Below are 18,381 nucleotides of genomic sequence, written 5' to 3'. Positions count from 1 at the left end.
GAAAAGATGCAGAGGGTAATCCTGAGGACGAGAGAGAAGAAAAGAGAGAGTAGCAAAGGAAATGTTGCCTATGAACTTACCTTGGAAGTTGTCTAAGAAGCACCCTCTGCCCAGCCTCCAGCACACACCACCCAGGATAAGCCTCATGAGGAGCTGAGAGAGGATACACTGATAAAAGTTCCTTTCAGGATGGATGCAGTGGCTCATGCCTGTAATTCCAACACTTTGGGTGGTCGAGGCAGGCGGATCACGAGGTCAGGAGTTCGAGACCAGCCAGACCAATATGGTGAAACCCCGTCTCTACTAAAAATACAAAAATTAACTGGGTGTGGTGGCTCGCTTCTGTAATCCCAGCTACTCAGGAGGCTGAGGCAGGAGAATCGCTTGAACCCAGGAGGCGGAAGTTACAGTGAGCCAAGATCGCGCCACTGCACTCCAGCCTGGGTGCCAGAGCCAGACTCCATCTTAAAAAAAGAAAAAAAAAAAAGTTCCTTTCAAGGGTCTGGAAGACTTAACCAGTCAAGTATTTTGCCTTCGCAGAGGAATGCCCTCCCCTCCCACTATCTCTGGGTCAAGATGTGCTGTGGCTCCTTTCGCACATATTACCATTAGCTGAAAACCCAGCAAGACTGCTTTTTGTAGAGGAGTTCCTGTTTTGGTTGCTTTTCTACAATGTTCCAATGCCCGTAAGCCTAAGCAGCTATTAGATACCTAAAGGCATGGTGGAGAGAACTCCGTATCTGAATTGGGATAGGGCTGCACTGAACAAGCTTAAGATCTCTTAAGCTGCCACGATAGTTAATGATGTCACTATTGCACAAAGTTAACTGAAAAAATGACACACTAGCCAGTGTGGTGGTGTGTGCTTGCAGTCCCAGCTATTCAGGAGGCTGAGGCAGGAGGATCACTTGAGCCTAGGAGTTGGAGGCTTCAGTGAACTATGATCATATCACTACACTATAGCCTGGGCAACAGAGCGATATGCTGTCTCGAAAGAAAAAAAACAGCAAGAGAGACACTAAAGTAGAATTTTAAACATCTATTAGCAGTTAAGAGGAAATATTTTATATCCTTTTGACATGCTGAGTCTCAGCTGACAGGGAAAAGGGATGGAGAAGTGTCAGGTGAATATAGACAGGAGAAAAAGAAAGAGAGAAGGAAAACAGGTTCTAAGACAACATGTCTGATTATACTTAAGACTGGATTTGAATGGCAAGATGTGCAAAAATGCAATTCTTTGATATACTGTATGAAAATAAAAATATAAATTATATCCTTTATAAAGCATATGTTGCAATCTTGGAAAGAGCAGGAAAAAAACCAAGATGAGATTAGCAAAGGGTGGAGCTCCGTGAATCACAAAATATGTCAATACAGGACATTTTTAACACTGCCAATAAGGACATAAAATTGCAATACAGGAATGCCCCACCCATCCCAGAATCTCCACATGGACTAGGATAGGAATAAAAGCAATAAATGAAGACAAACCCATTCCCCTTGAGTGTGACTTAAAACGATTGGAGAGAAATTCTTATGTGTGACATAGAACATACTTAAAGAAATGAAACATGTGGCATTGTACTCGCTCATTCAATAATCAGTGCAAACTTTTACAGGGTCAGTGAGCAGGATAGAGCCTAACTAGAACAATGGGAAATCTTTGGAAAAGTGAAATATTTATTTATTTATTTTTTGAGACAGAGTTTCGCTCTTGTTGCCCAGGCTGGAGTGCAATCACAATCTCGGCTCACTGCAACCTCCACCTCCCAGGTTCAAGCAGTTCTGCCTCAGCCTCCCAAGTAGCTGGGATTACAGGCATGTGCCACCATGCCCGGCTAATTTTGTATTTTTGGTAAAGATGGGGTTTCTCCATGTTGGCCAGGCTGGTCTCGAACTCCTGACCTCCAGTGATCCGCCCACCTCGGCCTCCCAAAGTGCTGGGATTATAGGCATCAGACACCATGCCCAGCCTATTTAATTATTGTATATCAAAAAGCTTTGAGACAGTGAATATGAGCCTATGTACAACACCGAATGGAATAATGCACTTTCAAGTTTATGGGTAAACAGATGTCAGAAAGAGATCCAAAATTGATGTCGGACTTCCAATTGTTAATGCAGTGTGACAGTTGTTAGTAATCTTCACCAAATATTTCCAGCTCGTCAACTTCCAGCAAACATGATAGCATTGTACGTGTGTCCCTCTGTGGTTTGGTGGAACCATGTGATTATTTTTGGCTAATGAGATGTGAGCAAAAATTATGTATGTCATCTTAGAGTGAGAATTTGATTGCTAATGCTCCAGAACTCTTTCCTTCTGGCATGGCGGGAAACATTTGTGATGACAGCTGCTCTTTCACCCTGCTTCCTAATTGATCCCTGGATTTTATATAACATGAATGAACTATAAACCTTTGTTGTTTTAAGTTATTGAGATTTTGGGGTCATTTATTACTGCTAGCATAACAATCTATCCTGATTTGTAGGAAGAAGTGAGCTAATATGGATATTAAAACAAAGGGTAAGTTAAAAAGTTAGCAGTCTAAGGACATTCAGATGCAAAAACTAAGACAAGAAGGAGAAATACGAAGAGGAGGAAATAAGAATGAGGAAAAGAAGACAGTGATTAATGGATTTAATATTCTTCGTCTGCTCACCTCCCAAACCCCTAATAACACACAGCTCCTCAATCTATGATTTGCCTCTCCAAATTTATTGACCAGTACCCCCCGCCATATGCATTTATTCCAATCAGACTGCTTCCTATGCCTCTAAGTCTTGAAAACATGTCTTCTTTCCTTGCCTCTTGTCTTCTCTAACTAGTCAGGGAATCACTGAACTCAGTGTTAGAAACCAAGAGATCAGCTGGCTCAAATTCTGCCTGTTGTAAATCACTGCTATGCTGCCCTTATTTATTTATTTATTATTTGAGAAGTGAGGTCTTGCTATGTTGCCCAGGCTGACCTCCAACTTCTGTGCTCAAGTGATTCTCCTGCCTCAGCCTCCTGAGTAGCTGGAGCTATAGGTGCACATCATCACACCTTCGTAACCTGAAATCCTTAAAACTTTGGCTCATCCTTAAACTGAGGCCTACAGAGTAAGTCTTACTTCCATCGGCTTTCAGGAAAAATTACTATGACCTATGAAGCCCGGAGCAAAGAATCAAGCACATATATTTGAAAACAAATTTAAAATATGCTCACTTAAAATTTCTCTTTTAAATATTTTTACAAGATAGGTTCTAAAACATTATGTTTAGAGTGATCCTATGTGATAAAAGGTACATCTTGAGCCTAGAAGTTCAAGGCCAGTCTGGGCAACATATTGAGACCCTGTCTTTACAAAAAAAAAATTTAAAAATTAGCTGGGCATGGTGGTGTGTGCCTAACTATTTGGGAGGCTGAGGCAGGAAGATTGCTTGAGCTTGGGATGTCGAGCTACACAGCGAGCTATGATGGCGTCGACGGCACTCCAGCTTAGACAACAGAGTAAGACAGCAAGACTCTGTCTCTGTCTCTCAAAAACAAATGAAAAACATTAAAAGCAACAAATAAAGAAAAATATATGTGTAAATATATGTAAAGGGAAAGTCCAGAAAGATATACACACAAATGCCAAATATCTCTGCATGGTGGAGTTATGCTTTCATGATTGGGAGCTTTCTAATTTCTTCTTGATTTTTTTTGTATTAAATGAATTTTTGTCTAATAAATATATATCATTTGTGTAATGAACATGCATCATTTGTGAAATGAATAAGAAAAGTTATAATTCATATATGTATATTTATTTTTTATTTTATTTTTGAGACCTATATATACATGTATTTAAAGGTCTTGGCCTAATTGACACAGCAATGAGACTGTTAAAGAATATTTACTTATTTATTTTTATATTTTATTTGAGTTTTATTTTTTCATTTGAGTCTTGCTCTGTCACCCAGGCTGGAATTAAAAAAAAAAATTAAAAAACTAAAAAAAAAAAAAAAAAGCAAGCAAGAAGATGGTAATATATACATATATTTTTTTGAGACAGAGTTTTGCTCTTGTCACCCAGGCTGGAGTGCAATGGCACGATCTCAGCTCACTGCACCCTCTGCCTCCTGGGTTCAAGGGATTCTCCTGCCTCAGCCTCTGGAGTAGCTGGGATTACAGGTGCCCACCACCACACTCAGCTAATTTTTGTATTTTTAGTAGAGACGGGGTTTCGCCATGTTGGCCAGGCTGGTCTTGAACTCCTGACCTCAAGTGATCCACCCTCCTTGGCCTCCCAGGTGCTGGGATTACAGGCATGAGCCACCACACCTGGCCTAAGATGGTAATATAATTTTTGAAAATAAACTTTTCCTTTCCATCATGTAGGCAGAGGCTACAGTGAGCCGAGATCATGTCACTGCACTCTAGCCTGAGTGACAGAGTGAGATTTTGTCTCAAAAATAAAATAAAATAAAATAAAATAAAATAAAATAAAACACTGTGAGAACAAGAGTATTAGGATTTTACAAGTTCCTAAGAAAGTGGAGTATTGTGTTTTTAACCAAGTACGTGGTTAAAAGGAACTATTGTCTTTCCAAAGAAAAACAGATTAGTCATTATAGGATGAAAGCCAAGTAATAATTCATAGATTTGTGCTAGGTTACATGGCACAGAAGGTTACTTTTTTAATTTTAATTTTAATTTTTTGAGACATGGTCTCACTTTGTCATCCAAGCTGGAGTGTGATCATGGCTCATGGCAGTCTTAACCTCCCCAGGCTCATTTTTGTATTTTCTGTAACGATGGAGTTTTGCCATGTTGGCCAGGCTGGTCTTAAATTCCTGGGATCAAGTGATCCTCCCGCCTCGGCCTCCGAAAGTGCTGAGATTACGGGCATGAGTCACTGTGCCCAGACAACTTTTGGATAACTCCAGTGTACTTGAGGTCTATATCTTAGCGTCTAAATAGATATTTAATTTTTTGCAAATGTTTACTGAGGGCATTGTTTATGTTGAGCATTATGCTGCATATAGTAGGTAGGGATATAAAGATTAATAAAATATTATCTCAAAGAGTTCACACTTTCCTATTTGGAATATTCTCAAGTTCATTTGATTATTCACCCGGAAGTTTTGGAAAGGGGTTTAGTTAAATGTAATGCTATGTCCGTTGTCATTCCACATCCTCTGGCACAGTGAAGGGAAAAATCTACCAGGAAAATGTTTGATCTTAGGATCTTTGGTACTGATAACGCTGGCAAGAGTAGCTGCCACCAGGGCTAGTGGCTTTGTCCATGAAGTATTAGATATAGTTAGGTAGGCCGAGTGCATCCTTATTCAAAGAAATAATTTGTGTCATCGGAAACAGCCTGCCTTTACAGACAACTTCCTTTCTGCCTTGATGTCCTGCTGAATTGCCATGGGCAAGATCTTTGCATCTTCTTCCACTCATCATCCCTTCTTTCAGTACAACAGGTAGGATGAAGGGAAGGAGAGAAATCAAGCACATCTCCTAGATCTTTCACCTCTGTTACCAAGAAGCACAAGTGAGAGAAATCCTAGGTTTCATTCTTGATTTCTCTCACCAATCTCATCCAATCCACTTCCATGTCCTGTGGTCTCTACCTTCAAAGACAAAATGGTAGCAGAGATTGTTGGATGATTACCACACAGGTTCTCTTTTTCCTGGGCACAGTCACAGGCTCTATTTCCCTGCCCTTTGCCATTTTGTGCAGTCAAGTGGCTAGATTCTAGCTAGTAGGATGTGAGTTAACGTGAAGTATAACACTTTCTGTCCAGGCCCGTGAGGCGTTTGCTCATTTGCGATCTGATGCCTGAATGAGGACTTTTGAGACTTTGAGGAGAGTGGAACCAAAAGACAGAAAAAGCCTCATTTTCTGTGTGACCAGGTAGAGGGGATTGCACCAGTCAGCAACACCAAACAAAATTCTACTCGGTTAAGCCACTGGGATTGGGATTTACTTGTTACCCTAACTAAACAATACCACTGATTGGTCTGCCTCTTTCCATCTCTATGCTACCACCCCAGTCCATGACACCACCATCTCTTGCTTAGACTGTTATAATAGCTTCTTATCTCCTCCCTTTCTCTTTTGCTACCTAGAAGTCATTCTCTGTAAAACAACCTGGATGCTGTTTTAAAAGCAGAAATCAGACCTTGTAACTTCCCTGCTTAAAAACCCCTCAAGTTTTCCTGTAGCACCAAAAACAACATCAACCACTTGATCCTGGCTTCCAAGCTGCCCGCCATTTCCCATGCTCTGGGTCTTGTCTACTTCTTAAACCTCACCCATCCTGTCTTAACTTGAGCATGCCAAGCTTGTTCCCACTATAGGGATTTTGCAATCACTGTTTCCTTTTTTTGTGATAATCTTCCCTTCATCTTCTTTCTTGCATTCAATCTCAGCTTAATTACTACCTCCTCAGTGAGGACCTTGTTACCCAATCTAAAGTAGCATTCAGTCACTTGTATTTTAGGACCCTGTTTCTTTTTTATTTGAGGCAGGGTCTCATTCTGTCACCCAAGCTGGAGTGCAGTGGCATGATCTTGGCTCACTGCAAGCTCTGCATCCAGGGTGCAAATGATCCTCCTGCCTCAGCCTCCCAAGTAGCTGAGACCACAGGCATGCAACACCATACCTGGCTAATTAGGACCCTATTTTCTTAAATGTCAGGTTTTTTGAGGTATAATTTATGTCCAGTAAGAGTTATCCTTTACAAGGTATACCATTCTATGAATTCCAAAAAACACATTCAGTTGTGAAACTGTCACCATCACAATCAGGATGTAGAGTATTTCCGTTACCCCAAAAAGTTCCTTCAATATCACTCTACTTTAGATCTCTGCATTGAATTTATCTCCATCTAATATTCTTACTTTATGTTTTCATGTATCTTTTCATTCGTTTAATTGTTGTCTTCTACTAAAATATATGTCCATTTAAACAGAGATCTTATTTCCTCACTCACCTCTGAATCCATTGGTATGCTGTAGAGTCTCAACAAATATTTTTGAAGGAAAGAAAGTGAGAAGGAAGAAAGGCAGGGAGGGAGGGTAGGGTCTCTATGACTTCACATGTCCAGAGGGGATGTGTAATAAAATCTTTTCTAGAGTGCTTTTGAGGACCACAGGAGATGTTGACTAAAAGCCCCTAGCATCATGCCTGGCATTCAGTAGTCTACAGTTCATGTAGTTACCATCGCCTTTGAAGTTAGTTTATCAGTCTTCCTTGGCCAGCTTGATGTTTTCAGTAAGACTGGTCTTCTTCTTCTTCCTTTTGCTGTTTTGTTCCATCATGCTGCCTTCTACTGGTCCAGGGCTTTTTTCTCACTAGTGAGACAACTTGACAACTTTTCAAGGCATGCAGGGCACTGACCTCTCTCGGCAGCCTCCATACTAGCAGCAAAGGGAAGCTTTCAGGTTCCTTCTTGCTCTGGCCAATAATTGCATGAATTTCTTTCACAAGACCCACAGTCCTATATTAAGGAGTGAGATAAGGGATTCTCTGTTGTCTCCTGTCTTTACAGCTCCAGTGACTCAGCAGACAAGCTCGCTAATATGGTTCTCATCTTGAATTGTAGCTCCCATAATCCCCAGGTGTTGTGGGAGGTAATTGAATCATGGGGGCAGTTACCCCCATGCTGCTGTTCTCATGATAGTGAGTGAGTTCTCATGAGATCTGATGGTTTTATAAGGGGCGTCCATCCTCCTTCCCTCGGCACTCACTTCTCTCACCTGCTGCCATGTGAGACATGCCTGTTTTGTCTTCCACCTTGATTGTAAGTTTCCTAAGGCCTCCCTAGCCATGGAGAACTGTGAGTCAATTAAACTTCTTTTCTTTATAAATTACCCAGTCTTGGGTAGGTCTTCCTAGCAGCGTGAGAATGGACTAATACACTCACTCTGTTGTGAGATTCCTGAGCTCTCTCAAGGATTTACTGTTCTTTCTAAGCCCCCTTTAGTGTGCAACCTTGACCTGAACCTCAAAGGAGTCAGCATCCTTCATGTCAGCCCTGATATCCTTTCCACAGAGGCATTTGCCCACAGCTGATGCTCATTTAGCTTCAGGTTGCAGTGTTCAGATTTCCTATGGCATCCAATTGAAAATGCTCTGTCATGATTCTCTACCCCCCATCTCAAGGGGACTTCTGAATGTCTGCATGCATGGGGGACCTTTGTTTTAGTTCTTCTTAGCCAATTTAGCATACTGTGCAGCAATGTAAAGAATGAGAAGGAAGAATTCCAGTACTCATGGGGGGACCTTTATTTAATCAGTATTATTTGAGTATTTTAAATGACAAGTAGTTACTGAGTAACTAAAATTAAATTAATCTAGAAATGTAAAAAAAGCCAAAACTGATTTGATCTGTTATCTAACTTGAGACCTGGGAGAAAGTTTCATGAGCCTCTTTCTGATACCCTCATCTTGCAGACATAAAAGTGGATGCCCACAGAAATTAAACTGGCTAGTCAAAGTCATATTTATCAGAATCTGAACTAAGACCCAGGTCTGTTAACTCCTGTTCACAAATCATTACTAAAGTCAACATGCTATCTCCTGACGAGGGAAAAAGGGGTGAAGGCCCAAATGAAAGCCTTTCTGGCTATCTAATACACTGTCACTGCACAGCCAAAGCTCAGAGATATCGATAGCCTAAGAATCAACTGGGGGAGGCTGGCACATAAATCATTGCTGTGGCACCCTTGAAAAAGAAGATAATATTGCATATATTGAGATGAAACAGTAGCTAATAGCGATAAATGCATTCTTTAAACAAAAAATTATCTTTAAACTGTGTTAGTGTCTTGATGAGATAGTCTTGCCAGGGCCAAAATGTTCCAAGTGAAGGGAAACACATTTATGGAGGTTCGGAAATGGAAATAGATGACTCCTTTGGAGAACAGCAAGTTCTTCAGTATAGCTGGGGAAGAAGGGGCATAGTAGGAGATGGAGAGAAGTGGTAGGAGATGCGGCCTGAAGGAAGCACCAGCCAAGTCTTCTTTGCAAAAGTAAGGAGTTTGAATTTTATCCTGAAAGCTAGGGACAACCTGTAGGGGCCAAGAAACTTTCTAAAACATGTTTCTTTTCTTAATTACTTAAGCCTCAAGACTCTTTTCAGAGGTCCTCTCATTCATGAACTTGTTTGACTCCTTGGACAGTTAAGTGTATTTTATTTATTTAAGAGCTTTAAGGGTTCCAATCTGTTTGGAAGGAAGATAGTTTTTAACCTGATGGCTCTCTCTCTCTCTCTCTAGATACACAGATAACATATATTTGGTATACTTTGCCATCAGGTGCTATTGGGAAAATAAATAAATATAAACAAGAACACACATACCTTTTTTTTTTTTAAGACAGGGTCTCACTCTGTATTTCTGCTCAGGCTGGAGTGCGGAGTGACACAATCACGGCTCACTGCAGCCTCGCCCTCTCAGGCTCAAGCGATTCTCCCACCTCAGCCTCCTGAGTAGCTGGGACTACAGGTGTGTGCTACCGTGCCCAGCTAATTTTTGTATTTTTTGTAGAGACTGGGTTTCACCATGTTGCCCAGGCTGGTCTCAAATTCCTGGGCTCAAGCAGTTTTCCTGTCTTGGCCTCCCCAAGTGCTGGGATTACAGGCATAAACCACCACTCCCAGCCACATGTAATTTTTAAAAAATAATTATTTGTCCATGTTTGTTTCACTATCACCTAATGAATACCAGTTAGATTTTTTTTTTTCTTAGATGGAGTCTTGCTCTGTTGCCCAGGCTGGAGTGCAGTGGTGCGATCTCTGCTCACTGCAACCTCCGCCTCCCAGGTTCAAGCAATTCTCCTGCCTCAGCCTCCCGAGTAGCTGTGATTACAGACACCCACCACAACGCCTGGCTAATTTTTATTTTGTATTTTTAGTGGAGATGGGGTTTCACCATGTTGGCCAGGCTGGTCTTGAACTCCTGACCCCAAGTGATCTGTTGACCTCGACCTCCCAAAGTGCTGGGATTACAGGTGTGAGCCACCGCGCCTGGCCCTACCATTTAGATTTAAAAATCTCCTCCTTAGAAACAGATTGTAGCCCTTAAATCTCTCCTATAGAGAAATTACAGAGCTGCCATGAAAGAGAAAAAAATTTAAAAAAATACATTCATAAAAGGACTAAAAACTAGAAAAAATATTGTCATCAAACAGACATTTTGAAAAATTCCAAAGAGAAACAAAATTAGCTGGGCACAGGAAAAATATATAAGCAGGAAAGTACTTCTACTAAAGGTGGAAGTGGCTCCAGGATTGTTCTAAAGACACAGCAATGGATGTAAAGAGTAAGAGGGGTCTCTCTAGCAATCATTAGTGTGATGGAGGAAGCATCCAGAATGGTTAGTTGGTTCCTGTCCTGGCAAGTGGAAGAGAGCATAACTGTTCCCTCCTTGTGGGAGGACTGAGGGTGAGTACTGCAGTCAGAGGAAGGGCAGTATCCTGGAGGACTATTTTACCCTCAGAAGGGAAGAGAAACTGGTATTTCCAGTAGATGAGCTATTGTCACATCCCAAGAGGGCAGCAGACTCTACTCCTTCTTCACAGTAACTGGTGCAGACTCTGTTAAACAAAGCAGAATTCTCGGATCCCAAATACCAATATGAACTGAAAACCAAACATCATCAACCAGTAAAGGAAGAGCAAAATCATGAAAGAGAAGCACCGAACTCAACAGACAGAACTAACACAGAAGGAAGCTGAATTTATATATCAAAAAGTAAGAGTAGATTATAATCATGAAACAAGAATAGAATATTATAAAACAGAACCAACGAATGATGATGGCAATATAATCATTGAAATAAAAACTCAACTGGTAACCTGAAGAGCAGAATGGACACAATTGAAGACTGAATACAAAATGGGAAATTAAAAAGAAGAATAATTCCCGCACGTAATGCAAGAGAACAGAAAGATGATGAGTATGATAGAAATGTTGAGACAAGACTTAGAGACCCACATTTTTCACATTTATCTAGGCTATCTAGGCAGATCCTAAAATAATGAGGTTGAATATATTCTCATATGTTTATTATTTGTATTTCTAGCTCTGGAACTTTTTTTTTTGAGACAGGATCTCACTCTGTCACCCAGGCTGGAGTGCAGTGGTGCAATCATGGCTCAGTGTAGCCTCGACATCCCGGGCTCAAGTGATCCTCCTGCCTTGGCCTCTCGAAGCAGTGGGATTACAGGTATGAGTCACTGTGCCTGGCCTGGAACTTCTTTTTTATGCTAGGCTGAATCACTGAAGCTGGTCACATTTTTAAGTTGTTTTTTTTTTTAATTTTTAAATAAGACTGTCTCACTGTCACCCAGGCTGGAGTGCAGTGGCACAATCTCAGCTCAATGCAACTTCTGCCTCCTGGGTTCAAGCAATTCAGCCTTCCGAGTAGCTGAGATTACAGGCATGTACCACCACACTCAGCTAATTTTTGTATTTTTAGTTGAAATGGGGTTTCGCCATGTTGGCCAGGCTGATCTCCGACTTCTGACCTCAGGTGATCTGCCCACCTTGGCCTCTCAAAGTGCTGGGATTACAGGCATGAGCCACTGCTCCCGGCCTGCTGGTCAAGTTTTAAGGATTAGCAAGAATGATGACTCAGACTAGGCTGAGACTACCTTTGCAAGAACAAGGACACTGATGCTCCAGGTATGTTCTTTTTTTTTGAGACGGAGTCTTCCTCTGTTGCCCAGTCTGGAGTGCAGTGGCGCAATCTCGGCTCACTGCAAGTGCCACCTACCGGGTTCATGCCATTCTCCTGCCTCAGCCTCCCCAGTAGCTGGGACTACAGGTGTCTGCCACCACACCCAGCTAATTTTTTGTATTTTTAGTAGAGACAGGGTTTCATCGTGTTAGCCAGGATGGTCTCGATCTCCCGACCTTGTGATCCATCTGCCTCGGCCTCCCAAAGTGCTGGGATTACAGGTGTGAGCCACTGCGCCTGGTGACATTTGCCATTCCTTTTTTTTTTTTTTTTTAAGACAGAGTCTTGCTCTGTCACCCAGGCTGGAGTGCAGGGGTGCTATCTTGGCTTACTGCAAGCTCTGCCTCCCAGGTTCCCGCCATTCTCCTGCCTCAGCCTCCCGAATAGCTGGGACTACAGGTGCCCACCACCACCCCCAGCTAATTTTTTGTATTTTTTAGTAGAGACAGGGTTTCACCGTGTTAGCCAGGATGGCCCTGATCTCCTGACCTCATGATCCGCCCGCCTCCACCTCCCAAAGTGCTGGATTACAGGCGGGAGCCAGTGCGCCCAGCCGACATTTGCCATTTCTAAGCATTCAATATAACATCTATGTTTCCCTTCCTTCCACTGGAAAAGAAACTATTATTATTCAAAATTCTGTTTCCTATTCCCTTATGAAACTCTTTTATCCTCCACAGGTAGAATACATTTCAGTCAGATGCTTTTAAAAGAAATTTTTTTGTACACATGGGGTCTTGGAGTCTTGTGATGTTGGCTAGGCTGGTCTCGAACTCTTAGCCTCAAGCAGTCCTTCTGCCTCAGCCTCCCAAAGTGTTGGGATTGCAGGCATGAGCCACCATACCTGGCCTTACCTTAGACTATCTTAAGAAGAGTTCATTCTTATGATAACAATATTTTCTGAGTCAAAAGTGAGGTCAGGCATTGGCTTAGACAAGGATTTCATGACCAAAAACCCAAAAGCAAATGCAATAAAAACAAAGATAAATAGCTGGGACCTAATTAACCTAAAGAGCATTTGCACAGCAAAAGGAACAGTCAGCAGATTAAACAGACAACCCACAGAGTGGGAGAAAATCTTCACAATCTATACATCTGACAAAGGACTAATAACCAGACTCTACAACGAACTCAAACAAATCAGTAAGAATAAAACAAACAATCCCATCAAAAAGTGGGCTAAGGACATGAATAGACAATTCTCAAAAGAAGATATACAAATGGCCAACAAACATATGAAAAAATGCTCAACATCATGAATGGTGAGGGAAGAGCAGATCAAAACCACAATGTGATACTACCTTACTCCTGCAAGAATGGCCATAATCAAAAAATCAAAAAAACAGTAGATGTTCACATGGATGAGGTGATCAGGGAACACTTCTACATTGCTGGTGGGAATATAAACTGGTACAACCACTATAGAAAACAGTGTGGAGATCCCTTAAAGAACTAAAAGTAGAACTACGATTTGATCCAACAATCCCACTACTGGGTATCTACCCAGAGGAAGAGAAGTCATTATTCGAAAAAGATACTTGCACATGCATGTTTACAGCAGAACAATTCCCAGTTGCAAAAATGTGGAACCAACCCAAATGCCCATCAATCAACGAGTGGATAAAAAAATCTGTGGTATATATATATATGATGGAATACTACTCAACCATAAAAAGGAATGAATTAACAGCATTTCCAATGGCCTGGATGAGATGGGAGACTATTATTGTAAGTAAAGTAACTCAGGAATGGAAAACCAAACATCGTATGTTCTCATTGATATACGGGAGCTAAGCTACGAGGATGCAAAGGCATAAAAACGATGCAATGGACTTTGGGGACTTGGGGGGAAGAGTGGGAAGGGGGCGAGGGATAAAATACAACACATGTGGTGCAGTGTATACTGCTTGGATGATGGGTGCACCAAAATCTCACAGATCACTACTAAAGAACTTACTCATGTAACCAAATACCACCTGTACCCCAATAGCTTATGGAAAAATAAAATAAAATAAAAATGAGGTCAGGGCCGGGCATGGTGGTTCACTCCTGTAATCCTAATACTTTGGGAGGCTGAGGCAGGTGGATAACTTGTACCCGGGAGTGTAAGGCCAGCCTTGGCAACATGGTGAATCTCATCTTTACAAAAAATTAGCTAGGCATGGTGGTGTGTACCTGTGGTTCAAGCTACTTGGGAGGCTTAGGTGGGAGGATCACCTGAGCCTGGGAAGTCAAGGGTGCAGCGAGCTGTGACCTCACCACTGCACTCCAGCCTGGGCGATGGGAGTGAGACACTATCTCAAAAAAAAAAAAAAAAAGAGGTCAGGACATAACATTGACACATGGTAAGATTTGTTGAGTGCATAAACAAATGTATTCTTTTTTTTTTTTTGAGACGGAGTCTTGCTCTGTCGCCCAGGCTGGAGTGCAGTGGCGCGATCTCGGCTCACTGCAAGCTCCGCCTCCCAGGTTCACGCCATTCTCCTGCCTCAGCCTCCCGAGTAGCTGGGACTACAGGCGCCCGCCACCAGGCCTGGCTAATTTTTTGTGTTTTTAGTAGAGACGGGGTTTCACTGTGTTAGCCAGGATGGTCTTGATCTCCGGACCATGTGATCTGCCCGCCTCGGCCTCCCAAAGTGCTGGGATTACAGGCTTGAGCCACTGTGCCCGGCCAACAAATGTATTCTTTGAAAACACTCCTGTTCTGGAAAAGCCACGCCACAAACATAGCAGTTATTTCATTGAATGTATAGGTGTGGCTTAAAAAATAGCACCTGCAACCTAAGGAGCATACCAATCAGCATCAGAATGGTAATTTGTAAGAACCATACAGCCTGGTACTAGGAAGAACGCAGATTTGAATTCAGGTGAATTACCTTTGTGACCTTAAGCATATTACTTTCTGGCTGAACTTCAGTTTACTTGTCTGTAAGATGTGGGTACATATATGCTTTGCAGTGTTCCTCTGAGATTTAAGGAAGCTAATCTATGAAAAGGGCTTGCGATACCTGATGCACAGTCGGCACTCAATGAAAACTCATTCCCTTGTGACTTTATCGTGCATTTCTCAAAGAAGTCCTCATCAAGTGTTTAATTGGATTATCATAATACAGATAATATTTTTAATTTTGGAAAATTAGTTTTGAGTACACCACAACTGGTCTGGAATATTTCATTCGCAAGTTAGAATAAAACATAAATCCATTTAAAAAAAGGTCTCCCATTTCAGTCGTCATTATCCTCATTTCTCTCCATCTTACCAAAAGAGCAGTATCAATGGCAGTGGAATTGCAAACCAATTGGCAGCTGAATAACTTTCAACATTCTCTCTGTCACACACACGCACACACACACAAGCATGTGCACATGTACACAGGCTGCCTGAGTGCCTGTGTGCACAGAGGCACACAGTTTTCTGAAACAGAAAAACATTCCAGGAGACAGTGATGCTTTTAGGGTTTTCCAAGTGGAATTTCCTCTCTTCCTTTCCTTTTTTGGTTTTGTCCCTCCCAGCAGGTCAGAAAAAGGTGCACAGCAGGATGTGAAGATCTCTCTGCTCTGAGCACGGGCTGGTTCTTTCCATGTCAGGGAACTTCTCAAATGAGAAGAGATGGAAGAAGAGATTTTTGAGGGAGGAGAGAGAAAGTCACTTTACACCAGGGAAGAGGAAGAGAGGAGACTCAGAATGCAAGCAAACACTGCTGTTCTTCTTCCGCTTCGTTAACACGAATTACTGCCAACAATCTGCTGCATTCACATCTTGCTGGGTATTTAAAAATCCATCCCAAATTTGCCTCATTTCTGTCACTCTTCTTGGTGTGCTTGTAGATGAATGGTTATAGAAGTTTATTTGTAAAAATGGTAAATACTACTTCTCTATTAAGATCAAATTTTTTCTCGAGTCAACACAACTAATTATTATGAAAATAAATATAATTATTGTACTGTTGAAATACTTAATATAATTATATGTTGTGTGGCGTCTCAGGCTACTTGCCCCTGACTGTCTCACCCACCCCTTGCTAACCTGGCTGCCTTTTTCTGTGGGACAAATTCCTCCTTAGCTTCCTGAATATTTCTCTATGTCAGACTTATTTTATCTTATTTTTCCAGATTAGAGGTTTTTGGTGGTTGGGGGAAGAAGTGCTGCAGATATACATGGCTTAGCTTTTCTCTACAGTATGATTTTTAAAAGTAATGTTCATCTAACTAAAAAGCAAATGTTTTTCTCATCATTGTCAATTGGTTTTCAAATACTGTCCCTCTCTCTAGATACTATCTCCCACCCCTCCAGCCACATCAAAAGTCTCACTATAGGAGTATTGGGACTATGGCTGAAATTTTACTGTCAAGCGAACTTTTACTGCTTTTCCAAAGTTCTATCCAAATACCATCTCCTTTGTGAAGTGTTCTTTGCTTCTCTTGAGCAATTAATCACTTGAATCATTTCCTTCTCTGTGTTCCCATAGCACAAAGGACATATCTCTACTATGCGTAGTGTATCTTTTTGCATATCCGTCTCCCCAACATTGGCTGTGACGTGAATAAATGTTTTAAGCACTTTTATTTTTATTTTTGTAGACATGGAGCTTTGCTATGTTACCCAAGCTGATCTCAAACTCCTGGTCTTAAGCGATTCTCCCATGTTGGCCTCCCAAAGTGTTGGGATTACAGGCATGAGTCACCACACCAAGCCACACCAGTTTTAAGCACTTTTAATACATAAGGACAACTTGCCCTCTAGTTGAGTACCTTTTCTCCTCCACTCCAACAAACATTGGATAGTATAATTCTAAAACTCTTTGCTAACAACTTACATCTCTTTGATTACTTTTGAGATGAAACATTAAACAGTATGATTTGTATAGTAACGACTGTTTGTGTTTTAAACTGACCATGTTTTGAGGTCAGTTCAATTCTATTATTATGATGTGGCTCATCTCCCCCCAACCTATTACTCCTTCCTATTTGGCGCTCTGGGGATTATATGGTAGTGTACTTATCTTGCAAAATATTGCACTGTGGTAATATGATTAAGTTATTTCATCAGAATATAGTATTAAAGCTATAATATGTTCCTGGAAAATTGTAGTGCTGAGCCATTTCTTAATAGTTATTTCTGCCCAGTCACACAACTTCTGAATTACACATCACTACTAGTAAGTCCAATAAAAATTTATTCCAAATGACGTGTTTGCTAATAAATCTGGAGAAAATTTGAAAATTCCCTGGGAGTCAGCAGAAAATAGTTTTTTTTTTTTTTTTTCCTGAGACAGAGTTTTGCTCTTGTTGCCCAGGCTGGAGTGCAATGGCGTGATCACAGCTCACTGCAACCTCCGCCTCCCGGGTTCAAGCGATTCTCCTGCCTCAGCCTCCCGAGTAGCTGGGATTACAGGTGCCCTCCACCATGCCTGGCCAGGTTAGTCTCAAACTCCTGACCTCAGGTGATCTGCCCATCTTAGCTTCCCAAAGTGCTGGGATTACAGGCGTGAGCCACCGTGCCTGGCCAAGGCTTTACACATTTTAACAAATTTAGTCTTTATAATGATTTCTACCTTTTCCACCCTACTTGGTTTCCTGGGAGGCTGAGATTTGTAGACAGCATCATCAGGGTCACTTGCCATCTGACCTTCAGGAGTGTATGGCTGATGGGAGACACTGGCATGAGATTGGAGGAAGGAAGGAGGAGGGTCAGGTTGGGATATGTGTTTCCTGACCCCCTTCCTGCCAGATTGAGGCAGTTGTCTGCATCCCTGCTAGAGCATGGAGCCCTTGTGGCTGCCTACATACAGCTACCATCTGGGTGCTGATAAATCATTTCTCCCTTCCTGCCTGGGAGTGGTAATGGTGTTCTGCCCAAATCTTTATAACCAGTGTCTTTATTAAGCCTCCTCTGTTATCCTCCTGGAGTGCTCCATCTCTTTTCTGCCAGGATCCTGGCTGATATGCTTGATTGGTAGTTTGGCTGAATGTAGAATTCTCAGTTAGAAATAACCCCTCTCAGAATTTTAATGACATTGCTTATTGCTTCTGACTTCCGGTATTGCTGTTGAAAAGTCGATATTTTGATTCCTGAATTTCTGTCTCCCCAACCCTAAAATCTTGTAAAAATCTTTTTGTCTCTGGTGTTCTGAAATGCCACAAAGTTGCGTCTTTTTGAAAGACTTTTTCTACCATTGTGTTGGACAATGAGTTCTTAAAATCTGAATGCATATGTCCTTGAGTACTGGGAATTTTTCATGATGATTTTGCTACTGATTTTCTCCTTTCTTTTTTTCCAAGTTTTCTGTTTCTAGGATTCATGTTTCTATATAATAGATGCTGGAACTTCTAGTTTTACCCTCTAGTTTTCCAGATCTTTTCACTGTTCTTTTATACTTTTTGTCTTTTTTATTTACTTTCTGAGAGGTTTGCCTAACTTTATCTTCCAATGCTTCTATTGAGTTTTTCATTTCTGCCATCACCCTTCTTTTATTTCCAAGATCTGTTTTCTGCTCCTTGAATAAGCCATTTAAAAGTAGATATTTTTCTTTCATGAGTGTAATATCTCCTTTTGACTATATAAGGATAGTGGTTATGTTGGTTTTTGAAGTTTACTTCTTCCTTCTTAGACTCTGTTTCCTCCAAGCTCCTTTTGTTGTTTTGTTTTCATCATCATTTTTTA

At 41.4% G+C, this 18,381-nt stretch overlaps 1 long non-coding RNA gene across 1 annotated transcript in view; it reads left to right on the top strand.

Annotated features, from left to right (window-relative positions):
- Window positions 1-16,803, top strand: part of LOC109025880 (uncharacterized) — a 40,613-nt gene extending 23,810 nt beyond the window's left edge. The window contains exon 3 of the long non-coding RNA XR_002004830.3: window positions 15,234-16,803. This is a non-coding gene — a long non-coding RNA (uncharacterized lncRNA). The remainder of the gene's footprint in view (window positions 1-15,233) is intronic.
- The last annotated feature ends 1,578 nt before the right edge of the window (window positions 16,804-18,381 follow it).

This window comes from Gorilla gorilla, chromosome 11 (assembly GCF_029281585.2).
Source record: "Gorilla gorilla gorilla isolate KB3781 chromosome 11, NHGRI_mGorGor1-v2.1_pri, whole genome shotgun sequence".
Taxonomy (NCBI): domain Eukaryota; kingdom Metazoa; phylum Chordata; class Mammalia; order Primates; family Hominidae; genus Gorilla; species Gorilla gorilla.
The sequence above is the reverse complement of the archived record's forward strand: the minus strand, read 5'-3'. Positions and strand labels throughout refer to the sequence as shown.